The sequence below is a fragment of the Larus michahellis genome, chromosome 1 (genome assembly GCF_964199755.1).
Source record: "Larus michahellis chromosome 1, bLarMic1.1, whole genome shotgun sequence".
NCBI lineage: Eukaryota > Metazoa > Chordata > Aves > Charadriiformes > Laridae > Larus > Larus michahellis.
This window is the reverse complement of record NC_133896.1, coordinates 31,090,935-31,096,743: the sequence shown is the minus strand read 5'-3', so window position 1 is coordinate 31,096,743 and position 5,809 is coordinate 31,090,935. Positions and strand designations below refer to the sequence as shown.

Genomic DNA, 5,809 nt, shown 5'->3' with positions numbered 1-5,809 from the left:
ATTGAAACAGGCTGTCCAGGAATGTGGTTGAGTCACCATCCCTGGATGTATTTAAAAGACGTCTAGATGTGGTGCTTAGGCACATAGTTTAGTGGTGGACTTGGCAGTGTTAAGTTTATGGTTGGACTCGATGATCTTATGGGTCTTTTCCAACCTAAATTATTCTATGATTCTATAATTGTTTTTCTTTAATCATAGTAAGTCGTACAAAATATGCCTATTTTTTTCTGAAAAGTTATCAACATATCTTCTACTGACTGAATTCAAAGCACAAACTGTTGTGCTTTGATAATTGTTTATTTTGCTGTGTATTAAAATAAGATTAATTTGCAACACTTACACAAGTTGTATTTTGTTTTCCTATTTCCTTTTATCACTTTTCTGAACCTAAGGGCAATTTCATTTACTTCCTTCCTTGTGTTTCATCTTACTGCAACAATTACTTTCTTGCTTCACTACTCCATCTTTAACTGATCAAGTCATGGTGAATCTTTAATCCAATTCAATAGTGAGTCTTTATCTCAGAAATATTTTATCATTGGAAGACCTTTTGTCTAATTAGTTGATGGTGGCATTCTTCCTCCAGCAGAGAAGTTGCCTTCACTTCATCCTCCTGGAAGCAGCTTCTGACTGTTATCCAGTATGGCGCTGAAATAAAGGAAGAGTGGTTTCCAAAAATCACAGGCAGAAGTGAGAAAAATGGAAACTAAATAGACTAATAGACTAAATAGAAACTAAATAGACTCATCCATGAAAGACAATGCAAGACTTGTCAAAGGGTGTATTTTACATCATTACCTTCATCTCACCATATCCATCTGTCACAAGTTCCTCAAGAATTAGGTTTAAAGCTTTCAGATATTAACAATTCATTTAGTCTTTAATGATATGCAATGAAAATGCCTGAAACTATTTCACAGCTAAGAAACTTTGGGCCAATATCCTCTCTACGAATAACTTCTGCCTTCTGAAGATATTGCATAAAGAACATATTTGGCACGTTCTGGTCTTCGTCTCCTGGAGATGACACCTATAATTTTACTAGAATTCAATGAATCAAGCTAAGGCACCTACAGACTGCCTTGTAACAACAGCTCTTATAATGAAAATAGGAGCATATTTTGCAGTGATAAAAAATGACAGACCAATTACAGTGAGCCTTAAATGTTATAGGTAAATTACACACAACAGATTTTATTAGTTCTAAACTAATGATTGTTATCACCCTGTCCTTTTGTTATGTCATGTCTGCTAAACTAGCATTCATCAGTTGATTAACACCTCCCAACTTTCATAGACAACTATATATAAAACATAACAGCAGTAACAGCAATTGTACTATAAATGCAAATCTAGTACTAATACAAGATGCTAAACTCATTACTTATACAATGTTTCAGTATTAAAAAAAAGAATCAGAGACTCTACAGTATAATGAATTACTAGAGAAAATGTTATTTTATTGCTGATGTAATAATAAATTAAGCTTAGAATGCATTTCATAGGTCACAAAGTCCAACATGTGCCAACAAAATATTGTTTTCTACAGGAAATTAGAATCCTAGAATCATAGAATGGCTACAGTTGGAAAGGACCTTAAAGACCATCTAGTTCCAACCCTCCTGCCATGGGCAGGGACACCTGCCACAGGTTGCTCAAAGCCCCGTTCAACCTGGCCTTGAACACTTCCAGGGATGGGGCATCAATAACTTCTCTGGGCAACCTGTTCCAGTGTCTCACCACCCTCAGAGTGGAAAATGTCTTCCTAATACCTAATCTAAATCTACCCTCTTTCAGTTTAAAAACATTACTCTTTGTCCCATTACTACTCTCGCTGAGAAACAATCCCTCTCCATCTTTCCTGTAGGCCCCCTTTAGATACTGGAATGGGCTATAAGGTCTCCTTGGAGCCTTCTCTTCTCCAGGCTGAACAATCACAACTCTCTCAACCTGTCTTTACAGAAGAGGTGCTCCAGCCCCCTGATCATCTTTGTGACCCTCTTCTGGACCCGCTCCAACAGGTTCACGTCCTTCTTAAGTTGGGGGCTCCAGAGCTGGACGCAGTACTCCAGGTGGGGTCAAATTGTGTATTTTTTCCTGCCCGATTTAAATGACTGAAGGTCTTGAAAGATTTCCTTAATTCTAACAGAAACAGTTTCAAAATATAGGTGCCTGATCAAACAGCAAGGTGAACTTCATTCCCTATTCAAATGCCATTCAACCTGCAATAAGAAAATGTTCATTCTTTAGTATGGCTTCATTTGGCTCAGTCCACTGTTAAGTACCTAAATAGCAAGATCACAGAATCAAAGAACAGTTGAGGTTGGACGGGGCCTCTGGACACTATAGAGTCCAACTCCCTTGCTCAGAGCAGGATTAAATAGGGCAGGTTGCCCAGGTCTGTGTCCTCACAGGTTTTGAATATCTTGAGATTTGCAAACTCAACGACCTCTCTGGGCAACCTCTTCCAGTGTTTACTGGTTTATTCTTGTGTTCATATAAATTTTTCTGTTTTTTGAATTTATGTCCATTGCCTCTTGTCCTGACAGTGGGCATCTCCGGATTTGGCATTTCCCCTTATTCAACTTCATGAGGTTCCTCTTGGCTCATTTCTTCAGCATGTTGAGGTCCTTCTCAATGGCAGCACAACCCTTTGGTCTTTCAGCCACTCTTGGCCTTTTTGTATCACCTGCAAACTTGCTAAAGGTGAATAAAAAGGTAGATTTTCAAATATGAGTAACAATTAGTGATTTAGAAAGGGCCTACTGAAATCTTACACTCTTTTTGATTTAAGTCTTAATGTGGTAGGCATGATTTGAGCAAATTTGTTCCTGGGGGCTTAGATCCTTGGACAACTGTGATTCAAATGATCCACTGCTTAACAAAGATCAGGACATAACTTTTAGACTGCTACTAATACAACTTCACGTGCACAGAAAAATTTACCTCTGAAGTCTTAAAAGTAAGATTCCATTTCCCAGACAAATATTCATCTCCCATTTTCAGATGTCCAGCTGTCCAACATGTTCTCATAGGACTGGAAGATATGATACACAATATGAGCTGCAAGAGAGCAGCACACTTCTAGAAAGGCAAGCAGAAAACAATTAGAACACTCTAGCATATCTAAATTAGCACTAAATTCAAATTCATAGGCAATTAAATCCCATTTCAGGCATTCAAAGTACCTCAGACTCCATGGTGTGTTAGCTGGTATTTTCTCAAATCAGTCTTGAACTAGACTTCTAAGCCCTGCTTAACTGATTTGATGAATGCAGGTCTTGTATTTTGGAATGGAACCTAAAGCCCCTAAATTTCCTGTAGAAAAGATAAAATACATTTAGGAATCTCAACATAGTGTTTTATGAAACATTTCTAGAAATATAATCTTCAGCTTGGAAAAAGGGCTCTGAGTTCTAACCTCCAAATGTCTTTAGATAAGATGTAGTAGACAGGAACTAGTTAAATTCTTCAGTTACTGGGTTATAGAAGCTTATGCCCTTTTGTCTCTTACTCAGTGAATCCCAAATTCTGTTCTGGGACCCCTGCTGTAAGAGGAAAGTTGTAAAATAGGTAAATATTGGGTGCTCCGAATCAAATTTGTTTATGTTTGTACACAAGACTTTCTCCTAGGAAGTTAAACATATAAACTGAACTTCCTTTACAGTGAGGAAGGCATTAACATCAAGTCTGCCTCACTCTCTGGTTAAGAGGATGTAACTAGAAAGGTAAGACCTAGGGCTTTCTGGAAGAGAATAAGGGAGCTTTTCTTTGTGTGGTAGGTTGTCCTTAGCTCACCACTAGGTGCCCACCAAGCCACTCTATCACTCCTCTATCAACAGGACAAGGGGAGAAAATACAATGATAAACTCATGGGTTAAGATACCAATTTCTGTCACGGGCAAAACAGAAGGACAAAAAACTCTTCATATAGGAAAATGAATTTAATTTATTGCCAATAATTTGTAAACAGAGTAGGATAGTGAGAAACAAGAACAAAACTAAAAGCACCTTCCCCCTATCCTTCCCTTCTTCCTGAGTTCAGCTTCATTCCTAACTCTTCTACCTTCTTACTCTGAGTAGTGCAGGGGGATGGGAAACAGGGGTTGCCATCAGTTCATAACACTTTGTCTCTTCTGCTCCTTCCTCCTAATGATTTTCCCTTGCTTCAGCATGGGGTATCTCCCACAGTGTACAGTCCTGCATGACCTGCTCCAACATTAATCATTTTTCAAGAACTGTCCCAGCATGGGCCCTTTCCATGGGGTACAGTTCTTCAAGAACAAAGTGCTCCAGTGTGGGTCCCCCATATGTCACAGGTCCTTCCAGAAAACCTGCTCGTGTGTGGGCTTCTCTCTGTGGGCCAGAGTTCCTGCCAGGAGCCTACTCTGACATGCGTTCTCCATGGGGTCACAACGTCCTCTGGGCACATCTACCTGCTCCAGTGTGGTGTCCCCCATAGGCTGCAGGGTGGATATCTGCTCCACTGTGGACCTCCATGGTCTGCAGGGGGACAACCTGCCACACCATGGTCTTCATCACGTGCTGCAGAGGACTCTGCTCTGGCACCTGGAGCACCTCCTCCGGCTCCTTCTTCACTGACCTGGGTATCTGCAGGGTTGTTTCTCACATATTCTCCTCTCTCTCAGCTGCTGTTCACCATATTTTACCCTTTCTTAAATATGTTATCACAGAGGCACTACCAATGTTGCTGATGGGCTTAGCTTTGGCCAGCAGTGGGTCAGTCTTGGAGCCAGCTGGAACTAGGTCTGTCCAACATGGGGGCATCTTCTGGTGTCTTCTCACAGAAGCCACCCCTGCAACCCATCCTGCTACCAAAACCTTGTCACGTAAACCTGATACTCTGTTTATTCAAGTCCCTATGTAGAAGTGGGTGCCTGCTTGTATATTAAAGATCTTAAAATACTCCAGGTAAGAAAATAATAGTAATTTTTATAGTATGGGTCATGTATTTAGCCTAACCTACACTTTCCTCTAATCCCTTGTAGGAACGGAAATTCTGCTTTTGAAAAAATGTAGGCCACAAATGTACCTGATCTTACCAAAGTAATAGAATTTTGTTAGCACTGGCAAAGAAACTTTGAATCAAGTGAGATGAGTCCTATGATACAAGCTTGGACATTGTTCATAAATGAATACTTGCCCCTAGGGCAAATTATCTATTGATTGTCACAGGGAAACAACCCATATTTGAAGAAAAATGAGCCCCAGCATTCTAGTCTTATACAAGCTATCTCCTCTGTTCATACAGAGCCTGTTCTTCCTTATACCTTGCAGGCTGCAGGATGTGGTCTGTCATATTTATTACGCACCTCAACAATAAAAATCTTTGTTATTAAAGCAAACCATAAAGCAGATGTATGAAGCCTAGGGAGAGAGCAAGCAGAGTTTATGGTATTACTTTGAACACATTCTCTGCCAATGAATCAAGTTGGAAAGCCATTTGAATACTGCTCATACTAAGTCTCTAAACCAGCAACATGAAAATGTATCTTATTTTCATTTCACTTGTAATAGCTTCAGTGTAATTCTGTTAACCTTGCTGTATTTCTGGATAACTAAATTAGAAGTACATTTACATACATAATTAATTTGTTTATATTTGAATACTGATCTTGTCACATTATATTTTAATGAAATAGTAAGCTAAGGAGCAGCTTAAGGACTTTGCCTACTGTATATATTTATTTCAGAGCAAAAAAATCACCTTAATAATACTGTGTGTGTATCAGGGCCGTACATATACTTTGGTTTGAAACTCAGCCCTGCTTAGTCTCCAAACCTTGAG

At 39.4% G+C, this 5,809-nt stretch overlaps 1 long non-coding RNA gene across 1 annotated transcript; it reads right to left on the bottom strand.

The window, feature by feature from the left end:
• Positions 1–287: 287 nt before the first annotated feature.
• LOC141751375 (uncharacterized) lies at positions 288–3,548 on the bottom strand. Its single transcript, XR_012589977.1, has 4 exons — positions 3,422–3,548; positions 3,189–3,318; positions 2,947–3,084; positions 288–2,700 (listed from the first exon to the last, which is right to left on the bottom strand). It is a non-coding gene; the product is annotated as an uncharacterized LOC141751375 (long non-coding RNA).
• Between the last annotated feature and the right edge of the window lie 2,261 nt (positions 3,549–5,809).